Consider the following 12,718-nt stretch of genomic DNA (forward strand, 5'->3'; position numbering starts at 1 on the left):
ACTTCTCCAGATCATAACATACATACAAAGCAGTACATGCATGGCGGCTAAGCGTACTCAGGCGGAGATGTTGACGACCTCCTTTGCCCTGCCGAGGGTGAGGCGTAGCGAGGCTGGAGACTCGACTTCCTCCTTGCTAATAGGCTCCATACGTGTAGTGTTGCGCTGAGTAGATGAATCGTGTGCCAGGGGCGGAACAACACGAACAGGAGTGGGCGCGCAGGGTGGTGCAGTGCGCGCTGGAGTGGGCGCAATAACTTGGTTGAACTCTTTGGTGGTAGGCAGGCGACGAGTAGGGGCATAAGATGCTGAGGACGAGACCCAAGTCAGTGGCGGTGCGGTGGGTAGGAGCTCCCTCCTGTTGGCAGCACAGCCATGAACTGAGTCCATGCGGGCAGCCACGAAGTCGTCCACCAGGTTGTCGAAGGCTGCCTCCAGGGCCCGGAGATACTCAATAATCATCTCAAAAGCCTCGTCTCGTTCTCCTCTGGGGCAGGAGAATGCGTAGTGCCAGGTGTAGGGCACATGGCATGGAAGATAACGGTAACGACGAGTCTTCATCATGGGAAGGACATCCCTGAGACGAGCTATCGCCTCGTGGGCTGCCATCTGCATAGCATGCTTCTCCGTAGGCATGGCTCTTCCCAAGAACCGGAAGCGGCGTAACTCACCACGCCCTCCCTTGAACTGTACCGCGGCCTGGTGCATGGTCAGACTGTCGTTGACTCGGTGCTGGCAGAGTGTGAAGACTGGGCGCACAGATGGCCCCATCGCGACCTGAACGATGAAGGAAAGAAGCTTGACGAACCCATCGGGCACGTTGGCGAAGGTCTGAGACTCGCAGCCGTTGTCGGCCATCTACAAAAGTAGGCAAAAATTCTGCATGGTCAGATCATAAATTTATGCTGACTGACAGAAAATGACTACAATCAAGAAAATAAGAAAAAGGCTCAAACATGCTAATAACCAATTAGCGACTGCTCCTAGTGGCTTCCTACAGTCAGCCTGGCTCTGGTACCAAGCTTGTCACGACCGGTTTTCCAATAAAAATATTTATTGAGAAACCAATCTTTTGTGTCCAGTATGAGAAAAATTCTCCTTACCGGTGGACAATTTCTTGATACAATAAGCCAGTAGCATAAAATATATTACAGGGTCGAGCTACGGTAGCTCAACCAAATTATTACAAGCACGCCAATAATTATACATAATGGCGGACATGACACAGTGGTGTGGAGGCATACTACTGACTCGAGGATAGGGCGGTGGTGGAAAAACACAGCGGGGAGTGGGATACATGCCTCTAAAACTGGCATCTCATCGAGCGTCGAGGTGAGGCTCGATGAATTTATTTGGTAGCGGAAGCAGATATAATACAGTGACCAAATCCAGGGTCGCACGAGACTGACTGGGATTCCTCTAGGCGTCGGACTCGCTATCGAACTCTTCATCCATGAGATCGCCTTCGTCAGCATCTGGCCAAATCAACAATCCGGTGAGTACTTTGAAAGTACTCGCAAGACAGTTCGGACATGAGATATAACAAATGCAGGCATGAATGCGTCACGATTAATTCACCAATGTATATTCAAAAAATTTAGCATAGCGAAGTAAGTAAAAGGGAAACGGCGGTAGTCCGCCTGAAGTCCCAACAAAATATAAATAAAAACCGATCGTGTGTCTGAAGCAACGCCTCGAAAGGTGAACAAGTAAAAATAAGGAAATGATGCCACAGTCGGACGTCTGAGCGACATCACAGAAAGGGCTTTAAAAGAAATGCCACAGTCGGACGTCTGAGCGACATCACAGAAAGGGCTTTAAAAGAAATGCCACGGTCGGACGTCTGAGCGACCTCACAGAAAGGGCTTTAAAAGAAATGCCACCGTCGGACGTCTGAGCGACATCACAGAAAGGGCTTTAAAAGAAATGCCATAGTCGGACGTCTGAGCGACATCACAGAAAGGGCTTTTAAAAGAAATGCCACAGTCGGACGTCTGAGGGACATCACATAAAGGGCTTTTATTCACATGTAAATAATAATCATAACCAACATTCAATTCATGAAAATAAACGGGTTAGTCCATCCACAGGAATAATCATTTAACCGGAATTAGCACTCATACGATTCACCGGAGTCTCTGTCATCAAAACTGGCACTTGTCAGGATAAGATGATACTGAACTTGGACATAGAATAGATGATTTAAGGAATGTATGACTCTGCAGAGTTTGTACAAAAAAATTCCCACAAGCAACGGATTTCCGTAGTCACGAAGGACTAGTTCCGTTTACGGTATTTCAGAAGAAAACATAGCTAACCAGTACACACCCATCCTACCTCTCGATGCTAGGAATCACCCTAGACATCGTCCAAGAAAAACTTTTGAGACGGGGAGATCACAATCTCGAATAGCATGGGATCAAATTTATATACGCGCGCTCTAAGGGGTGCCCCCTTCTCGGTCCCAACCGGAAACACCCATGCCCCCTGACCGGATGACTGGCTTTAATCCAGGGCCATGGAACCATCATCACGGCCTCTCCTTTTTGGTGTGTACCAGGTAAGCGGTTTACAACTTACTACGCCATATTCCTTGCGGAAAACATGTGGTAGTACAGGGAAGGAAGAATGGTAGGAATTGGAATGATACGGGTTGACACTAAAGTCATATAGTCTGGCATAAGACTGGCATGCTACAACACTGCCATCTTACCCGTCCTCATGCCAACACATGGCCATTCATACTCACATCCATCCACTTATGGATCATCGAACTCAATTACCTCAACAGTGCATGGAAATAACGTTCATCGGTATGCTCATCAACATGCCATGAGACTAACTAAATGCAAAACATGCCAAGACACTCATCATATCAAAAGTTCAAACATTCTTGCCTGGTTCGGAGTAGTCGGAGCCTAGCTCGGTGAAGTTTGCAGTCCCGTCACCTCCTTCGGTATCTACGGTATAAAGAAAATATATGCGCTATCGTAAATACCGTGAGGTGCACAAAAAGTATTCCAATTTTTTTTCAAATAAACATGATAAAAAACTAGACAAAAATTTGAAGAGAATAGAAAAAGAATCAATCAAAAATATTATTCTGTTTAAAAGTTATAAAGGTTTTTGTCTAGGGACTCATCTGTAATGAAACAGAAAGTTCCCAGGGGCTAGCTCATAAAAACAGAAAACGTTCCCGTATAGAATACGCCAGTCCAGAGGGGAAAGCGCATTTTGCCCGAAGGCGCTTCCAGAAAACGATTCAATAGAGAGGGCAGAGAGGCTGACGGTGGGGTCCCACTCGTCAGGTTTAAACTTTCAAATGGGGGGGGCACGAAGCTCGTCGGCGCCCGAGAGCCGCGGTGGTCGCCGGCGGCGATCCACGGCGAGGCAGGGAGATCGGAGGGTACCTCCGAGTTCAGGGCACCCTTCCGCGTCGGTTGGTGGTGGTGGTGGTCGCCGGCGAGTACCACGTCGGCGGCGAGCCTTGCTCCGGCGGACGGCGGCTCGGGTGATCGAGGGGCTCGTCGGAGAGAGCTGCAGTGATCAAATTGAGGAGGGGGTTAGGCTTCTGGTAGCTAGAGGGAGTAACCGACGGGGTTTGGGCGCCGGAGACGGCCTCACCGGAGCGAATCGAGGTGGAGGCCGAGGCGGATCGGGGTGGCCGGAGCTAGGGGAGAAGACCTCCTCGAGGTCCTCCTGGTGGCCTGGCGGGGCGTTGGTGAGGTGTGGTGATGTTGCGTGCATGAGGGTGAGCTCGGGGGCCCTTTATATAGGCGGTCCGAGGCGGTGGCCGTGAACGGGGGTCTCCGGTGAAGATTACGGCGGCGTAGAGCTTGGTCGGGGGTGCTTAGGGAGTTGGGCGCCATCACGGAGGTCCACTGGCTCCATTTAGGTGCTAACCCGGCTGGGATTTGATGCTTAGGGCGAGCTCGACAGAACGGGGCGGCGCGGGCCCGTCGGCGGCAGGGAGCACGTCCCGTGCTTGCCGGGCCACGGTGACGGTGCCACGGGCATGCGCTGGCAAGCATGGGCCACGGGTAGAGTCAAGGAGCAAAGGGCGGCGCGGAACGGCGTTGAGCCGCCGTTCTTGTTCCCTGTCGGCTGTAACGGGGTTTCGGCCGCCGCAAGACACGCCGGCGCGGGCGGCCAGAGGCGCCACCGACGCCGGGAAGACGCCAAGCGAGCGTGCGGGATGCTCTAGACAGGAGGAAGAGGCGGCGAGGAACGTGCCAAGGGCACTGTGGGCATGTGACTGAACCTCTGTCGAAGATCGACACTAAACTCTGAATCTTTCTGAATTTTGAACAGCAACAGTGCATGCAAGGTGTTCGACAGAATGAATTTGGCCTCTGGTGATTTTTCCCTGAGCTGATTTTTGGTGGAGTGGCTACTCATTGCTCCAGTAGGCTGCCTGAATTTTTGTGGAATTTTTGGAGAAGTGTAGATATGAATTTCACCAAATTTGGCAAATCTGGTCCAAACTTGCAGAGACTAAATTTTGAAAATTTTGAAAAGGGGAGGAGTGGATCAAGATGGTTCTGGGTTGAGGGTTCAAAGAACTATCCAAGAGAGTTGGTTTGAGGTAAAAACTCAAAAGCAAAAGGGTACTTGCTTTGAAAATCACTCAGGCTCGAAATAATTTTCAGAAATGATTTGAGGGAAAAATAATTAGAATAAAATCCAAAACTTGCTTGGATGAGTTGGGACAGAGATCTTAGGTTGATTACAAGGAGGAGGGGAGGTTTTGGAGGGGTTTTATCACATGGGCAAAAATACCAAGTCATGGGTGGTTTCCAAGATATGAAAATCCCAAATTTTCATAGAGTTTCTTTTTAAAAGAAAAAAAAATTAAACTCCCAAAATAATTTGAGAGGAAACCAACAGAGAAGAAGTTTCAAAAGATCAAACACCATAGTTTTGAAAAAAAAAATCCTTGCCAAAGAAAAGGATGTTTTTAAGAGGACGGTTTTCTGGAAAAGAAATTTTAAATGCCTTCTTTTAATAAAAATTCAACAAAGCTTTTGATGAAAACCAATTAAAAATTTTGGAGTGTCACACCTGTGACCGAATGGAGGGGGAAGGACACCGTGATGAGGGCTTCGGTGACCGAACGGAGTCCAGCCAGGTATATATATTAATTAATTAAGCATGTGCTGACTATACCTAATTAATGCATTAATTGTTTTTGGTATGTACACATATTAACTCTCTTCTTTTTCTTCTTTTCTAGCCCTCGAATCGAGCAACACTTCGGTAACGAGATGAGGCTCGAAGAGAAAGTTGCGCGTGGATCAAAGGTACACGATCATCGAAATTGATCGCGCTGGCCAATCGATTGAACCCCTCCGGGCTAAGCAAAAATTTAATGCTCAGTACGGGATTCTAGTTAGGGACATGATCCCGATCAGCATCGAGCAATGGTTGAAGCCTAAGGACAAAGACTCTCAGGTGTCTTATGTCAGCGATAGGCAGAAAGCTGATCTTTGGACCGCGTTGCAGGAAAATTTCACCTTCCCGCTAGAGGAGGATTCGGAGAATCCAGTTAAAAAGCCAATGATCAAGGCTTATGCTCTTAAGAAGATGGCTGAGCTATTCAGGAGGTGGAAGAATGAGCTGAAATCATCGTTTGTCGACCAAGACAAGACTCCAGAATTCATCAGCCGTTTTGAGAAGATCAAAGATCAGTGGCCCGCATTTATCACCAAAAAAATCTGAGAGAGCAGCGAAGATGTCAGCGACAAACAAGAAAAATGTCGCAAAGAAGAAGCATCACCATCGCACATTGTCAGGTGGCTACCTAAAAGCCCGACCGTTGTGGGACAAGGCTGAGAATGACCTCATTGATAAAGGGATCGAACCATAGATGCGATGCTGGCTAGACCGTTGCAGGACTTGGTGGTTCGGCATTGGGGGAAAATTGGACCCTGTAACAGGGAAGTGCGTTTGGACCAACGAGCATCTGAACACACCCATCGAGAAGCTTCAGGAGTATATCAAAAAGGCGCAGCAAGGGACGTTCATTCCTGATAGAGAGAACGACGAGCTCACAGAGGCCCTCGGGAATCCTGAGCACCCCGGACGGACCCGAGGCACGCCAGGATCCCTTTCGTGGAAGGCTGGATTTCCCGACGCAGGCGGTTACAAACGCCGAAAGAGGAAGAAGAAAAGGAGTTGACCCAACTATAGGTGCTGCACGCAAGGGTACAAGCGCTAGAGGAACGAGACGAGGCCCGCAGCATGCGACCTACGAAGCTACACCCGAAGCTACCCCGCCATCTCAGCAGAGAAGCAGCGTGGCTTCCACGGAGCTGCTTCAGGAGCCTGTCTTCACGGCTCCTGCTAGCTACCCCATGGATGCTATCACGGAGTCCCAAAATTGCCACCTTATGACGTAGTGGATGGAATTTAAAGTCAAGGTGGTTGTTGGCTCTGTTGCACCTCCTGAACCTGGTGCAACTTTTCACTGCCGGCCGATTCCAGAAGGATATGCTAGGGTGATGGTGGATGAAATCACAGAAGGATTTGAGGACCTCCAGCTTGACCACCCTACGGGTGACGGGGAGACTCGGCTGGGTTCTTGTCTGAAGACTCCATGCCTATGGCGGAAGGAGCTCATCAACCTTCCGAACTGGACGCCTCCGCCTCCTCCTACTCCTTCGGCGTGTCAGGGCACTCCGCCTCCTCACCGCCTCCTCCTCCGGTGAGTGATCAGGGCACTCAGCCTCCTTCTCCGGCACGTGGCGGCACTCCGCCTCCTTCTCCGCCTGCGCCGGCGCACCCGAGCAGCCACCAGCCTCCTCCTTCTCCACCTCGCCAGCAAGGGCAGAAGAGACCCGTCGCCGCCCTGGCTGCTCCGGCGCGTCGTAGTCCTCCTCCTCGTAAGCAAGGAAAGAAGACAGCCGCAGCCGCTCCGTCTGCTCCGGCGTCTAGCAGTACATCCAGAGGCGGGAGTCAATACAGATTCGGTCCTTCTCTGAAGACTCCAGAGAAGTTACCATACGAGATGACCCAGAGGAAAATGAGAAGATCATGCGACACGAAGTGAGGAACTTCTTTGAAGGGGTGAAAGCAAAGAAACATCCACCTCTAGAGGAGAAGGTAGATCCGGTGAAAGCGAAGCGCACTCTGGAAGCCCTGAAGAAACCACCAAAGTCTCCGCCGAAAGGCAACTAGGAGCGGTCGGGAAGTACTGTTAGTGATCAAAGGTTAGCTGAATGATGAGCTGGGAAAAAAATTGCCCAGCTAGGCGAACAAGCGAACCAATCGTTCCCCTCGCTCAATGTGTCTAGCGATATCGTCGCTAACGATTCGAGGATGGTGCCCGGTTATAACAATCTTGATGATTACCTGCCCGACGATGTACATTATGAATTCTTGGAGGTGGAAGAACACAGATACGAGTACGGGAAGCCTCTCGTCAATGATGAAAGGTCTCTAACAACGATGATGCGAAGATTCCATTATTGGTACATGAAGACCTGCAGAGAGTCTGGGGGGAGGAATACTTTGACGCTGAGAGTTAAAGAGGAGGATGACCTCGTTGGAACTGATCTGTTGAATGTTCCATTTGAGGAGTTCTTCTAGTTTTTTCAATCAAAGGGCGCTCGATAAATTAGCGGTCACTTGCTACTGTCTGTAAGTACTACTTATGTCATTAAGTCTCTATATATAGGTCAGCTCTTTCATTGCATGTATTTATAATTATCCTCACTATATTATGTGTATCAATCTTTTTGTTCTACAAATTTTGATATATTATATGTATTTTTTTTGAATTAGGATGATTTAGTTATGATTTTTTCAAGTTTGAAAATTGCCCTATAGTGCCGGTTTGTGTCTCCAACCGGTACTATAGGTCAGACCCCGTTAGTACCGGTTCATGGCACGAACCCGTACTAAAGGTTAGACGTTTAGTACCGGTTCGTGCCACGAACCGGTACTAAAGGTGATCGTGGGGCCCCGGCCTGACGCCAGCCTGCCACCACCCCTTTAGTACTGGTTCGTGCCACGAACCGGTACAAAAGGTTCGACACGAACCGGCATTAATGCAAATCCGTTCGAACCGGCACTAATGGTACCATTAGTACCGGCTCAAATACAAACCGGCACTAATGTGCTTCACGTTTGACCCTTTTTCTACTAGTGTTGGTTGGAGGGTTGATTGAGAGAGACCATCTTCATCCTACGCCTCCCACGGATTGATAAAGCTTAGGTCATCCACTTGAGGGAAATTTGCTACTGTCCTACAAACGTCTGCACATGGAGGCCCAACAATGTCTACAACAAGAAGGTTGTGTAGTAGACATCAGGACGCTACATTGTTTGTTCACGCAGCCCAGCTAATCGATTGTAATTCAAAAAAAAGATCAAATTGATTGTAAATTCTACCCTGCAAAAAAAGAATGTAAATTCTGAAAAAATGGGTCGAATACGTGCCATATTTTGGAGGCTGAAATGTGGGCCAATAGGTCGCAGCCAATGCAAGTCATTGTCAACTTAATCAACAAATGATTCTGACATCGTTAGCCGTTATGTTTACATCCAATGACCAGCATTCATCTTTAATCTCTCGTCTTCTTCCTCCAGCATCGCCGGGACCACCTACTCCTGCCTCCTCCTGCTAGCAGCTCTGCTTAGCACGCTTCACTGTGAAGCGCAACTCCACCGTTGGCCAGGCCATCCCTCCACCCCTCCACACCTCCTGTTCTTCTCCACCTACTGCCGAGCCACACCGCACCAGCACCAGTTAACCCTCATACACCTCTCCGTCTACGACTCAACTCCCGCGTCTTCCCATCTCCAGCTCGTTGCTGTCCGGGGCCTCGCCGTCGTCCACCACCTTGGATGCGCTTGGCACGAAGTGGTCAACGTGGTCAATGAACGACACCATCGGAAGTATACTGTGCGTGGAGAGGCTGACAGCTGGGTCCATGGCCGCATGTAAGGAAATGCCTCCTTATTACACGCAAAATAATGATTCCTCCACCTGATAGCTGGGACCCACCGGAAGGGCCTCTGTATTTCGCGAAAAAAACGTTCCCACCGCTGACAAGTCGGACCCACCAGCTATATCTTCGCACACAAGGCAGTGCCTCCTAATCATGCACAAAAAAAATGAATACCCCCTGCTAGCTGGGACCCACAATAGTGGGAGGCTAACTTGTGGGCCAACTAAGTTGACGGGGACGGAGGGCTTTGTCAACTTAGTCAATATGAATGATTCTAGCTCCAGTGGCCGTACGATGTCTATCCAACGGCCATAGTGCTTCTTAAACCTCTCGTCTTCTTCCTCCAGCCGCCCAAATCAGCGCCGGTCGTGCCTCATGCTCCTGCCTCCTGTGGCCGGCTGTGATGCCGCGAAGGCCTCATCGCCCCTACTACTCCCACCGCTGGCCAGGCCACCCCTCTACTCACCCACACCCCCATATTAATCTACGGCGACGGCAGCCTCACACCGCAGCGAACCAGTGAACCCTCATACTCCTCTACGCGTGGGCATTCACTGCCGCTTCTTCCCCGGCTCCACGCCGTCCCCTTCCTAGGCCTCGCCATCGTCCACCGCCCTGGTGCTCTCAGCGCGTCGTGGTCAACATGGTCAAGGAATGACTTCCATTGGACGTGGACTGTACGTGGAGAGGCTGACAGCTGGGTCCATGGCCGCAGCAAGGAAGTGCCTCCTTATTACACGGAAAATAATGATTCCTCCACCTAACAGCAGGGACCCACCAGACGGGCAACCGTATTTCGCTAAAAATGTGCCCCCCTGACTGCTGGGACCTACCAGCGACATCTTCCCATGCAAGGAAGTCCGTCCGAAAAAACGATTCGCCCCCCTGACTGCTATGACCCACCAGCTACATCTTCGCACGCAAGGAAGTGCCTGACAGTCGGGACCCACCTGGTCAAAGCGTATGTAGCATTGTCATTCTGGTCGCGAACGTGTACGTACATATTGGTTGATGCAGAGGCACGCACGTGTCGTAGTAGAGGCGCGCACGTAGCATGTGCACGTATGTACAGCGGCCAGTGTGCAAGAAAGAAAATACGGCCACGTACGTACATACGGGCGGGGTCTCGAACTCCTACTCGCGCATACGTACGGCCAGGGCTCGTGTACATGGCTTGGTCGGAACGGAGAAACAACCTCGTCGTCACACGCAAAAAAAAAACAACATCGTCGTCGTGTTCATGTGAGGCTACGGAATGCGTCGTGTTCATCGGGAGGCAACGGAACGCGTGGGAGCCAACCGGCTTGGAGGGAACAGCCGATGGAAACGAGGTCTGGCATACCGCACAACGGAGGAAACGACTTTGTGTTCGACCAGCCATGTTCGAAACGGGATCATGTTCATCGAGAGGGGTCTGGCATACCGCAAATCGGAGGAAACGGACCTCCTATGGTCGAAACGGGGTCATGTTGATCGGGAGGGGTGTGGCGTACCGCAAAACGGAGGAAACGGACTTGTGTTGGAGCACTACGGTCGAAAGGGGGTCCTGTTCACCGGGAGGGGTGTGGCATACCGCAAAACGGGACTCAACGGGATACTGATCATCTCCACCGTCGACCCCCTCCAGCCTCCACGGGCTACTGTTCATCCACCATCGACCTCCTCCAGCCTCCACCTGCGACTGTTCATCCACGGGCTCCTGTTCATCCAACCTCCACCGCGCGCTACTCCCCCGGCTACTGTTCAACCAGCCCTCTCCATGGGCTCCTGTTCAACCACCCCTCCACGAGCTATAGTTCATCCAGCCCTCCACCGTCTACTGTTCATACAGCCCTCCACGGGGTCGTCCTGTTCATCCAGCCCTCCACGTGGTCCTGTTCATCCAGCCCCAACCGGCTCGATCGATCGGGGTCCTGTTCATCTAGAGGCAACACCACGAGTTCCTGTTCATCCACCCCCACCGGGAACTGTTCATCCACCCCCCAGCAACGCTCACTTTTCATCGAGAGGTAGCATCGATCAGCTTCAGTTAGCAGCAGTAGCGAAGGAATCGCTCGATCGGGTTCAGTTAACAGCCATCAATCGATCGCTCGGGTTCAGTAATGTGTAGCCTGCAGTGCAATCACTCGGGTTCAGTAGGCGAACGCCTTGCTCGGGTTCAGTTAGAGCCCAACGCCTCGCACCCACACGTGTGCCTATATGAGAGAAACGCGCAAACCTCCATGCATCGCTCGTCCCCGACCACCCATCGTAACCGGGAACACCCTAATATTTTCCTCGCCCTTGCTTCTACCATGGTTTTTTCTGTCATGGACGGCCCGAATAATGTCATGCAGCTGCGTCTCTGGGCCGCCCAGGACGAAAAGCCCATTTCCTGTCATGATTTTTTGTCATACAAGTAGGAGCCCACCACATATATTATGATACCGGGTTTTCTCACAATTATCATCATAGAAGTGTCATAAGTATGACAGAAAAAGTTTTCGTTCGGCCCAAAATGTCACGGATGTGTCTACTTTTTGTAGTGCAAGCAGCCGGCATCCATTGGTCCCGTTAGCCGATGCCGAGCTCTCAAGATGAAGTCCCCAAGAGGGAGTACAACACCAAGTTTCTGCCATTGTCCCATCACAGATCAAAGGTTTACCCTGGAGAGGCCGAGCTTGCCGGATCCGCATGGGAAGGGTGCAACAGCAAAGCAACGATGCCTCCGGGAAGGTAAACAGCAGCCACAGCCGCCTCCATCACTGGTCACGGCACAAAGCCGAGACAGGGTCTTCACCCAAGCTCCCACACCACCTTAGTCGCACATCATCCCACATCGGCGCCTGCAAGCTCACCAACCAGCACTACCACCGAAGCAGCCCATCAATGAAGAAGAAGCAGAGACATCCGCTGCCACAAATCGCACCTCAGGACACCAACGACGGTCAACCTCCAAAACAAGGCACCATATCCGTCATCGGTCGTCTGGACGCAGAGCCACCAGACACAACACAAGCCATCGTGCCCCATTGAGCACCGTGTAAACAAGGAACGGAGGAGTGCTGCCCAAAGCCAAGAACCGCCTCAGTTCCGAACCATAGCCAAGCATCAAAAGCGCTGACACACCCCATGTGTGCCACCGCGGCTGCCGGAGACCAGATCTTCAAAATCCGCAGCTTGAGGCGCCCTTCCTTTTAATTCAGGGCCCCCAATCCGCACACCACCACACTCCTTGTGGCCAAAGCCGCAGTCAGAGCGCCGCACAAGCCACTTGAGCCCCTCTTCCTTGCGCCCCGCCTAGCCTCCAACACGCCGGAGCATGCGACCAACAAGACACAGCTCTGCCTTGAGCAACGCGCCAGGCCAGTAGGCCCCTCCACGCGCCGCCACACACCCTCAGTGAGACAAGTGCGGCTACACCACCACTGGTCGCCAATCAGAGAAACCGCATGCCGCCCCCTCTCATGTGCGCCACCATGTCGAACTCGAAGGCTGCCAACACCATGACGAGAAGCCTCCCCCGGCACCATTAATTTGGTGGCGGGGACCCACCGCCACCGCAGCGACAGGAGAGGGCGGCAGCGGCAGCGAGGAAGCACAAGGTAGGGAGAACTTGGGTGGCGGCGGTTCGCCCCCAGTGCAGCCTGGGTGCGAGGGGATAAAATTAAAATTTGCCTTATATGGAAACAAATTATTCCATGTAGCATTGATACTTATATCAGCCCTTTAAATAAGGAAACAATCAATCATGATAGCTAGTAGCATATAGTTGAGTACCTGAGTAG

Source organism: Triticum urartu, chromosome 5A, assembly GCF_056163025.1.
Source record: "Triticum urartu cultivar PI428250 chromosome 5A, HENAU_Tu73, whole genome shotgun sequence".
Classification (NCBI taxonomy): Eukaryota; Viridiplantae; Streptophyta; class Magnoliopsida; order Poales; family Poaceae; genus Triticum; species Triticum urartu.